We start from the raw sequence: 12,550 nt of genomic DNA on the forward strand, positions 1-12,550 counted from the left end.
CTCAAATCCTATTTTTCCCATATCTGATTCTAAACAGATTTGTTCCCCTGCAGGCAAAAACCACATGGAACCAAACCACATTTCAAACCATATTCATAGGTGGTTTGGAATCAGATACAAATCTCATGTGACAAACACAGAGGGCAAGAGTTTGTGGAGTACTGAAGAGGTGTGTCACTTTCTGTTACCAGCCATGATTCTCATTAAGAGAAACAGAGCAAGCAACTGGGGAAACTTCCATGACAGGCATTGTTGTCACCCACAACTACTTCTGAGGAAAAATTAGCACCATCATCTAGTCTTCATTCCCGTTGTTACTATGACAACTAGCATACCTATGTCAGCTCAGCATAAGACTACCCTGTCTGAACTCAGACAAACCCAATTTGGTCACTTGGAAATGCTGTTTGAACATTTGAGTATTAAGGCCTGCAGTGTGAACAAAGCTTAAGTTTTTCATTTTGGATTTTTCTTTACCACCATTTTTCTTGACCAGATCCTTGTCGTAGCCTTTTACTCAGGCCAAACGTTTTTCCTGATCCAGTCATGTGACCCTGAGGGCATATAAATCTGCCATTTTAATTAATCATAGAGATGATCACAATGATGACAAACTCTTGGCATGAGCTGCTATCACTCACTGCCTCAAACAGCAGGCCATTGTAGGTCCCTCAACCGCAAAGCAAAGTGCAATCCTGTATTAAACCCAGAGACACGGCTGTACGTCTGGTTGGTCCGGCTGCTCAATGGCATCTGATCCTGGATCATCATGCTGACTCTTGTGTTAAGCATCCCCAGCAAGGCTGATAGCAGGGACACTGATCCCAGTCCACATCGCAACGCTGACAACCGACATCCCCCTCCCCCGCCCACCCCGTCATCTGGGTGTTGCTGCTGGCTGTATTGCTGCTGTTGGCTCTCCTGCAGTTGTCGTTCCCTTTTGGTGAGACCTGGCAGCTGCCTGACAATCCCCCATAGGAGCTTGGGTGTCTGCACCACATTCTCCAAGGGGAGCAAGGGGGGGGGGGGTGCATTTAGAAACGTGTGTCCCGTAGCAGGAGGCAGATAACATTTTAAATTTAAAATTTCACTTTTCTGTGATGCTACAATCTTTGTACAAACTTACTACATTTTGTACACTTGATATTGTATTTCCACAATGGAAATATATACAGACAAATGCATTCGCTTTATCCTTTATGTTTTTTTTTTTTATATATACAATGGATTCACTTGCTGAGCGGTTCTCCTCCTGTGAAGGGCTCAACATGGATTAATTGACACACTTTTCTGATAAACTTACAGATATATGCATGCAGTGATCTAAATTTGATACAATAATGATGAATGATGAAAAAATATTTGATACAATTCATATTCAAACCCATGCGTTCTAATCTGAAAATTCTGAATCAGAAATGAACCCTGATTGACATTATATTGACAAATAGACTCTGGGAAATGCATATCCAGACATGTTTTTGCAATGTGCAATGTTATCAGTGATTGCCCTATTGCCTGTGTCAAAGATACTAGGATTCCTAAATGTAAACACAGATTTATCTCCTAGAGGAATTTTAGAAAAAAGTTTTTTTTGCATGATATGTACAGTATATCTGTGTGATTCAGAAAGTGTGTCCCACATACCTGAATCAGCCCATGCCTATTGTTCTGTTCCCTTAACTCTGTTGCAGACAAACATGCTCCCGTAAAAATAATGAAGGATAAAGGATAGACATAATCCATAGTTTACTAATGAACTGTCAGAACCTCTCCATCCTGGGCCAAAGCTAGATATAGTGTCTCTGCTGCATCCTGGCGGTCATTCAGACAATTGAGGAATAGATTGTTATGACCAGGAAAGACAAATCTGTTTATTACCTGGATTCTCTGTATAGTCGTGATGGAAATCCAGATACATTCTGGAAAACATTTATATCCCAGAAACAAAGCTCACCAACAAATCATGTCAGATTCTGGCCCCATAAATCACAAAATTAGTAATGCTTTTACTTTTACCTTAGGTTTATCGGGTGCCCCTACAATTGTGGGGAATGAGGAGGTTACAATTGTCTGCCAGCCTGTGCTTTGCAGTGACATACAAGTGATCTACTGGACTGTGGTAGCTAGGCCCCCCTTATAGCTATGGAAAGCAGCCCATGTGCTATCACTACATAAGGGTGGGGACTGCAGCATACTAAATAATGATCATCCAATTTCTAAGCTTCCATGTGTAGCTAAACTATTAGAATCCATCAACTATTAAACTATTAGAATCCATCAACTCCCAGCTTTGTTCATTCTTGTCCCAGAATGGTATCTTTTAACAGTAATATTTCAGCTACATCCCTTGTACATCTCTTATAATCAATGATATTGATTGTTGATTGATCTGTTTATTGATCTATCAAAAGCTTTTGATATAGTGGATCATTCACTGTTCGTGAGTAGACTGTCCTCAATTGGTTTTGATTGGTCAATACTTGTCAGTGGTTCCTAAACTATCTCAGAAATAGAACTCAGTGTATAGTTGCTGACAATGTAAAGTCACAATCTCTATAGATTACAAGGGGGGGGGTGTTACATCAGTGAGAGTCATTGTACCCAGTGTGTTTGGGAGGGGGGGGGGGGATTGTTCAATGGAGTGTGTGTGGGGGGGATCTGATTGTTTATCAGAGTGACAGCTCTGTGAAAGAAGCTGTTCCGTAGCCTGCTGGTACGGGACCTGAGGATCCTGTACTTCCTGAGTCTCTTAGATGGTAGGGGATCAAACAGACCGGGGCTGGGGTGTGAGGTATTCTTGATGATGCTTGCCGCCCTACACCGACACCGGTCTGCCTGGAGGGACTCGATGGTAGGGAGCTTGGTGCCGATGATGCGCTGGGCGGTTTTCACCACCCATTGCAGGGCCTTCCAGTCGGACACAGTAAAGTTTCCGTACCACACTGTGATGCAGGTCTGTTACTGTTTGCACTGTATATAAGCACTGTAAGTGTACTGTTTGCACTTTTATGGGGATGATACTGCACTTTATTCTGCAGCCTCCTCTGTGCATGGAGCTTTGTCTAACCTACCCTCTTTTGAAGCCATTCAATGCTCACGTGTGGACCTCAAGTTAATACTAGATTTGATTGTTACTAGATATTGCCTGTGTAAATCATGTCCTTTTAAAATCTTGATAAATAATAGTAATTTGGTAAATAATAATGTGTATATATTTTGTAATTATGGCACCCTTGAAAAAGAGACTTTGGTCTCAAAGGGACTTCCCTGAATAAATAAAGGATAAGTACAAATACAAAAATAATACATTTTATGTTTTACAAAATTAGGAAAATACTTATTTCCAATTAAATTGATGATGATCCTCATCAGCTACAAGTTGTGAGGCGGGGCAAAAATATCATCACAGTATAATAGCTCTGATAATGAAAAATAGAACACTTTGTGGACCTGCTGTCAGAAACCCTGTTTCATTGCGTCATTCTGTGTAAATGTCTCACCTTTGACCTGTTGACCCTGCTCACGCCAGTGTGCACTGGTCCAGAACATTACAGCTCACCTGTCACCCACTCTGGAGCCGCTTGACCACTACGACTGGGTGACATCGCTGACACCAATTAAAGGGGACACACGTCCCATTGTAACACCCTGGCCCTTTCATGTCCTAGTTGTTTGGAGGATGAAGGGGAGGGCATTTAGGTCAGAGGGGCATTTCCTGTCATAACACCATTTGGGCTTCAGTTTAGCAGATCATGATGAAAACACCATATTTCACCTACAATGGCTAAATGGAAAATCTATATTGGCCAATTGTGGAAAAACACATGACTATAAACATGTCATAAACATGTCCTGATTGAGGGTGACAAAAATGAGTGGACACTAAGGTCTTTCTTCAACCTTTTTAATCATGGATGATCCAGATGATCTATTTTATTTTCAAGAAAGGGTCCATTGATGCATGCTTGTTTTTTCACATGCATGAAATGGCCATCATGAATCATACATCATTATCAACCTAGCCTGGGTTTTTCTGGATCAACCGCAGATATAGTGTTGTTTTCACACTTGGCAACATCAATATCTGATCACAAAAAATGTATGTTCATGGTTGTCTTCAGGATGTTTTTTTTATTAAAGTTGAAATCAGAATCAGCATCACCACTCTGCATTTTAAAGCCATAATCTAGAATTGGTGAAATGTCAAATTGGCTGCCCCTCTCGGGTTACCCTTCAAAACTAACCAGAGAGATAGTTAAGCTACATGAAAAGTAGAAGAAAATAGAAAAAGTAAAGAGATACCATTTGTCAATTTGATCATTTCAAAACCTGTTTACCAACAGACATCAGCGCCTCTCACAGGATCCTTTTGTTCCATCTCTGACTCACGGGAGAGAAAACCGCCTTCACCTCCTCATGGCCAGATTCTCACCTGTTCTCCCTTTTAGCCTAAATGCTGGTGAACTTTAGCCTTCCTGCTCCAGTGCCTCAGCCTGCAGGCCATGGCTCCCGGTGACAGCTGTGTCAACCTCAGCCCTGGCAACTGGCGGGCCCACTGAAGGACAGCACCATTAATGTCCTATATCGCTTAATGAGTCAGCAACATGTTACAATGCCATGCTTCAGCTCTTATAGCATCAAGGCTTTCACTGTTAAACCCAATTTTCAGAATTTTGTATATTGTTTTTATACCTTGCATGTTGTCTATACATCAGCAATTCGTTCCATTGTCGTTCCATTTCCACAGCAACCAAAAGTTAACGAAGTAAGCAACCTAGCTTTTTTCCAGTGATTCCCAATCTCCGCTGTTAGTATAGTACACCTACGAATGCCTAAATTAACAAAAAAATATTTCTGCAAAGTAAGCTTTTGAGAAAAACTTATATATGAACACAATGTCAACAAAATGTTACAGTTGACAAAGATGCAAAGATAACAAAAATACAGACTTAAAAAAAAAATCTGGATTGATCAACAATATAAGAGATATATACAAAACAAGAATGGAAGTGTCAAAATAGTCAACCATCCTTTAAATGTAGGCATTTATATGTAGACAATGCTAATGATAATACATATCATGTCCATTAATATATTATAATAATAATAGTAATTTAGAAAAGGATAGTGGAGCTCTATGATGTTTTTGAAGTTACTCACTATAACCACTAACACATTATTACCAATTTCATGTGATTGTTGATGATCTGTCACAACTGTAACTGAATCTATCTCAACTTTATGGAACAATGACTTAAAATGTAAGAAATAATCTCACCATCAACACCATAAAAACTAAACCGGAACACACTTTCAAATGGGTGAGATTCCTGTGGTAGCATGGTGGTTGGTCTGCATACCCCCTTAAAGGAAATGTCCTCCCAAGAATAGGAACTGTTATAGGTTAAGCTGTTAGTTTTTTCCCCAGGATGGAACAACCTATCCTGTTTAAAGTGGAAGAGGACCTGTTCTGGTGTCAGCTGCTGCGATATTTATACCAGAGGAACCTATGCCATCCACTCCTGGGGAAACTGTTCTTGGGTTAGCTTAGCTTATACATGCTGTCCCAAGGGCAATTATATCTTCTGCTAAGACAGCGTGTTGTGACCTCTTAAAACGCAGTGGGACATTGGCAACTGGGCAAATGGGTATGACAGAGGGGAACAAAGTGATTAGCGGAACCAGGGCTCAGGCATGTGTACATGGGATAAAAATAACTCATCTGACCCAATTTGGGGCTGACACATGCCACTCAAACATGGGTTGCCAGGCTTTGGGTCTAATTGTTCCTTTCAATGAACTGTGGGTCTTTGATGTGCACTTACAAAGTTGTAAATGCATCAAGGTGGTTGCAGTATATGGACAATTCCTGTAGCAAATGGAGGTGACACCTTCCGTTTCTAGGCCTACCTTGGACAGGGGGTTCGGGTTTTGCTGGCTCAGAGCCACATGTTCAAATCCTTAGCCCACCACCATTGTAGGTATCAGACGACAGTCAGCTGCCACAGTAAGAAGAACAGTAGGATTATCGTTTATGTCTTGACCAATGTGTCTGCTTTGGATGACTAAGAACTCAAGCTTTGTGACAAATACATTCAGTAATTGATCTCTAATTGTTCTCAAGATATTTTTAGCGAAGCCTGTGACATAGCCAACATAACTGGAAATGTTGCATTTGTGATGTGGGTGGCTCTTAACCACCATGGGAAATATCTAAACAACTGTTGAATTTAGTGACTTCCTGCGGAGGAGAAATGTAAGGGTTACAAAGACGTGATGGGCTATTTGTGGATGGCGAATGCCTCCAAAATAGCGTGAGCGTTGGGTTTCAATATAAGCCTCTCTTAGAGCTGTAGCTTTCTGTGAATGAGGCCCCGGTTCCTCTCGCACACAGGGCTGATTTTAGAACACAGGTGTTGACCTTACTGGTGCTTGTTGCAGAGGAAAATGTCCCCCTACCCCCCAAGCTCTGTCCCCCTACCCCCCAAGCTCTGCTCACTCCTCCACTACAGCTGAGGCTGGTCCTTATGGGTAACCATCATATGGGGCATAGAGACGCTTCGCAACATATGGTCATATAGGGGGAGAGAAGGAAACAGGCTTAGATGGCAAGAAAAATGGTGATGTTCAAGATGACAATTTTTTTTGTGACATTATGTTTCGGATGTTATTGAGAAGTGGGAAGTGTGACTAGAGTTGGAGTGTGTGTAATAGAGTAGAATAATATAATGATTCATGATGTTGGTGCACTGTATCTGATGACAGTAACCCATATGGATTACATCTTAGATGACATTTTGTGTTGTAACATTCCATTGGTTTGTTTATTTGTAATGCTATAATGTTAGTTCATACCACTACTATCACACATTCTGGTAACACTATTTTACAGTCCTATTAAAGCAACCAATAAGCACTCGTTGGTAGAAATTATGTAATTGCGCTGGTTCTGTGTAGTTTTAAACGACTACCAAGTAGTTTCAAAGGTTCAGAGTTGTGTAGTCCTATCTACTGGGACACAGGGAAGTATATGGACTGCTCCCCTATTTGAAAACACAGAATACAGTAGTAACACAATTACAGTAGCAACAATATACTAGCAGCAATGACTATAGTAAAGTTACCCAAATCTCACGTGAAAGGCTACAGTAGATGGTAACTTTTTGGGGGGTTGTTTTTCATACCGTTGTGGCCTATCTTATTGCCTGGTTTTATTAACTCATAAGATCACCCACACAGCATATTTGACGCTCTTTACATGTTACAGACATCGCCACAGTCATGAAGGTTCATGAATATAAAAGAGGGTTGTAAAATTCGTACCACATCCAGTAGGATTTCAAAGGTGTCAAAAATGTTTGTGATTGGCAGATTACTGGTAGCACTCTTCAAAGTCTAGCCTATAGGAATTCAATTCTGGAATGCAATATGTGCATTTCACAATATATTTCAAAAACTTTGAAGATCAAACAAAGTAAAGGAAACCATTTGAAAACAACCTCCTTATTGGATACCCTTGCACATTCAGCACAGTAAATAGCAACTAAAACTGAAGAGTTAGCCTGTACTTTTATAGACCCATATATGACTCTAGAAACGCATCCTAAAGAGGGATGAAATCCTAGCTTTTCTTCAGCTGTGACAGTGACTGCTGTTCTGACTGTACCCAACCAATAAAAAATCCCAAGCGCAGTTGTTTCCTTGTCCCTTCTATGCGTTGCTCTTTTTTCCCCCTTTTTTTTTTAAAGGAGCCATTGACATTGGGTGTAAATCTCGGGAGGGGGGGGGTGTGGGGGGGTCTTGGTGGAACGGCGGGGGTGTAGGGTGTCTCGAGCCCAGTGCGAACAGCTGAGAGGTGTGATTTCACAGGCTCGCTCCCCCCTGTCATGGCCCTGATTGGGCTGGACAGGAGGCGCAGGAGAGGCCCAGGCTTCTAAAGGACACCAACAGGTGGGAGGCCGCTGCGGAGGGGGTGCGCCCGCTGGATAGAAAAGGCCGGGTGGCAAGACCTGATTTGGACACAATCCACTGGGCTGGACACGGAGGAGGATGGTACCGCAGGGAGAGGACAGCAACAGAGAGGAGAGGAGAGGAGGAGGAAGGCGGGAAAGGTGGAGAAGTGGTTGTCAGTTTGGTTGGGCATAGGGTCTTCAAGGAAACAGGGCTAGGTTTTGACAATCTAACAGTGTTAGGGGTGTCTTAGTTTTGGTTTATTAGAACGTTAGCGTTGTACAGCTTTTTAGTTTAACTTTTTTTGCTTGCTACAGCTTGTTACAATACAATATGTGCCTCTTGTATTGTATTTTTTCTTGTAGATAAAGTATTAAAATATCTAATAGAAGTAAAAGTAACAAGATCTGTAGGTTGTGATTAATAGGCCAGTGTTAACATGGTGATAGTCACTGTTTGATTTGACATAAGATAAGACTGTATTCTGTATCCTGATTTCTCACTACCAAATCCACTGGTTTACTGTACCATGTGACTATGGTGTTAGGTGATGTCTTCCTGTTTTATGATTGTCTCAACACTTCTCTGTGGGGGCTGAGGAGGTGACGCCTCTGTAAGATGAGAGGATGATCAATCAGGGTGTTCTCTAGTAGCCAAGGTTAGGCATGCAATTTGGGAACCCGAAGGTGTGTGTCTCTTACTTAGGTGTCACAACCTGTCTTTTGACGTCAATGTTTCTTTATAGAACACAAGGTTTAGAGTGGGTGCATGTAATGTAGTGAAGCCGAGGTTTCCTGAGTGAATCCATTGTAGAGAGGGGAAGAGGTAGTAGATTTCAGCCAGCCTTGTAGATTCAGTTTAGGAGAGTCAAGGAGAGCCTATACCTACCCGACTACATCCTGTGGTCAACATCCTGTGGTCTACATCCTGAATTCAGCTTGTGTTTGTGACACCTTGTCAGAAGAAACCAGGAGGATTCTGGGAAACAGACACTACTTCATAAATCACAGTAAGGTATAGAAAAATGTTTACGTATACCGGAGCTATTTGTAATTGTTCCAAATGTGTGTGTGTGTGTGTTGTATAGATATTCATCATGCCTATTTCACATGTTGTAGCACCATTGTAACAAGTTCACTCTTGGTGTTTCTGTAGTATTTTCTATCATGTTGTTGGGTTATAAACTGTCTTGACGTGACATGCTGCACAATGTTTCGGACATGTCATGGATTATGACCTTTATCTGGCAAAGGTCAGTCTCTGCCTCACCCCTCTGAGTTATTTGAACACATGCAGTCTAAAGTTACCATGAGGGACAACAGTTAGTCATCCAATATGGCAGCATTATCCACCAAACTATCATATCGAGCTTCTGTTTTGAGATACAAATATATTGGGAAATCATTTAGAATCAGAATCATTTAATGGACAAATTGATAATGAAATTTGATTTGCAACTTTTTAAATCCTTGTAAGGTTCCTGGAACTTATTTCAGCTCCAGAACAGCTGCAAAGGTTATTTCAAGTTGCTCATAATTTGAATTCTACTTAGAATTTGAGAAAATAACTTTTAACTTTATCCAGTCTTATCATTCACTTTGATTACAACATAACCTCTAGTTTATTTCAACGAACTATAAAACAAACCATAATGGCAGTCTTTTAGTCCCATCCCTCTCCCACGTCTTAACAGTTAACCATTGTTTGGTCTTCTGCTTGCTGCACTACAACTGTGGCTATGAAAGGGTGCTTTGTGTCCAACCGGCAGGGAATCCAGTTGTTGCCCCTTGTGAAGACATGCTTCCTTATATCGCCATATGAATACGCCAGTTATGGAATGTAAGGAAGTGTGTGGTTTCAAGGGGACCTGAGCGCCACACCGGGAAAATATTTCCAGAATTTCTTTTTGTTGATCTTCCAATGCAATTAACAGGATTACTAACTAACTGTCTAGCATGTGTTGATATTTACTGTAGTCAGGGCCAATGTGCGTCTCGGATGTGTATGTGCCTGTATATGTGTGTATGCGTGCCTGTGTGTGTGTGTGTGTGTGTGTGTGTGTGTGTGTGTGTGTTTGTGTGTGTGTATGTGTGTATGTGTGTGTGTGTGTGTGTGTGTGTGTGTGTGTGCGTGTGTGCGTGTGCCTGTGCGTGTCTGTGCATGCATGTGTGCACGCATGTGGCCCTGAGCCGACAGGTGAAAACATTGTTCTTCATGTCGTCTCCTTCACCCGAGGCACGTGTGCAGTTTACTCAAGTTCTATTGACGGGGTCTCTGGGACCCCCCTGGAGAAATCCTGGTCTGCCCCAACTGCTGACAGTCAGAGTGGATTGACAGAGCACAGCTGTCCCCCATTAGAGCAACAGGTTTAAGAGAGGAGGGGGAGAGAAGGGAAAGAAAGTGGGAGAGGTGGGGCAGGGGTGTGGAACTGGCATTGGGGGGATTGGATGGGGTGAGCTAGGGCCTAGGCAGTAAGTTGAGAGCTGACTGGCTGTTTGTGTCTCTGATAATATAAAAGAAGCCTATTTTGCTCTTTTCTGTATCCATGTTCCATGTTGTCCACTTGTAAAACAAAGTTTCAAAATGTATTGTTGTTATGTGTACTAGGATACTAGGATGCAATGAAATTCTTACTCTGTGGAAATGTTGAAATCACTAATAATGACTTTTTAACCCCTACAGTGGATAGGCATTTGACAGTGTGGCTAAACCTCTACAGTATATCAGTTGTCTAATGCTTGTGTCATCATCCCTACTGCTCGGTTGTGCTCCCACTGACCTCACAATGTTGTTTTTTCTGTCTCCTCTAAACAGGTAAGAGACAAGAGAGGACGTTTCTGGATTCTGATGACATGGCTCCTAAATGACGACTAGGCTGTCCTCTTCCAAATATCTTTCTCTCTGTCTCTCTCACCATCTGTCTTCCTCTCTCACCATCTCTCTACCCACTGTCCCTCTTCCCCCCTTTCTCTCTCTCCCTCCCTCTCTCTCTCTCTCTCTCTCTCCCTTTCTCTCTCGTTCTCCCTCTCGCCCTGAAACAACACGCCTTGCTGTGGCTGGTCAAACGGAACCAAGTCAGGTGTTTCAGTGAGGTTTGGTCCCCTTCAACCAGCTACTGCGTCGTGAATTCAGTCAGCAGACGCCCACGGCAACGACAGACAGAGTGGCGGCAGCAGCCTACTGCTGGACGCTTTTGTGCCTTTGTCCAAAGAATGTACTTTACTTAGTGCTTTATTTATGTACTTCTAGCATGCTCTCAGTCAGTGTTGTGCCTGAAGAATAAAGGATGAAACATGAAATTGTTTAGTTTTGTTTGCCCACTTTATCTAAAAAAGTGTCTATCTTTATCTAATGTTGTTGTTTTTGGTGTGCTATAAAAAATAAAGGATATACAAATTATTGGGACTCCTTTGTAATAAATTGAAGCTTGATCAAACATCATATTCATTGGTAATACATATATTCATTGTGATACATTTGTGTTTTAGAACTTTCAAAGATTAATGTTTAATGTTTAGTTTAAGTGTTGCAAAGCAATCAAATCAAATGTTATTTGTATAGCGCATTTCTTACAAGATGCAACTCAATGCGCTTCACATAATGAACATTCTCAGTCAATCAATCAATCAATCAATACTGACAGAGCCGCAAGCAGGCAAAAGTAAAAACCTGTACACTATGTAGCCAGGAAAATTCCCTTGCAGCCCTCTACACATAGAGCGACTACTAGCCAGTTTGCCTACCAGCACCCAGCGGTGGGCCCCCACACCCCCCCCCGGGGAGCCCCTGCCGCCCCACACACCCAGCCCGCCCCACCACCAGCACACCCAGCCCAGCCAAGCAAACACAGACCATAAAAGGCCCCGCACAAGGACGGCCAAGCAGGTGCCCCGGCGGCGGAACAGACCAAGCACACGGAGCAGCCGGGGGCCCCCAAGGGGAGGCCCAAGGACCACCGGTGCAAAGCAAGCAAGCAAGGGCGAAAAACCTGTACACCATGTATCCAGGAAAAGTTCCTTGCATATTATCGGCGTACACACGGTCCATAAATGTAGTGTTATATCTGCATCGTTCTGCATCCAGCATGGGCACAGGTCCTACCAAAAGAGAATCTTAAGCGCAGTTATGATGCAACAACACAATAAAGATGACAGCAATACAACCTGATGGTGGTCCAAGTACATCCTGGTACCGGTTCCAGTACTGCTCTAGGTGCTACTGGGAGCTGACAGTGCCTCATCAGCACCCAGGTCCTTTTTCCTGTCAACACAAATCTCAAAACACGAGTATGGTGTAATGGCCTAGTGATCCTAGTTCTATAATGTCCAATGTCTCCCTTAGTAGCAAAAGGCGACATTGAATAAGTAGGTTTAGAGGTCTCGCTTAAAAATGTCCTGAGTTTTAGACAACCTCAGGCCCTCAGGTAGGGTGTTCCACAATCTAGGAGCATATATGCTAAAAGCTGATCCTCCAAATCTCTTTGTCCTAGCCTCTGGCACTATTAAAAGTTCCGCACCACTGACTAGACCTTAGGTGTCTAGCTGGTGTGTATCTTATGAGCATGTCCACCATGTAATTGGGCGCATCGCAGTGGAGT

The sequence above is a fragment of the Nansenia antarctica genome (genome assembly GCF_963989245.1).
Source record: "Nansenia antarctica genome assembly, chromosome: 3".
NCBI lineage: Eukaryota > Metazoa > Chordata > Actinopteri > Argentiniformes > Microstomatidae > Nansenia > Nansenia antarctica.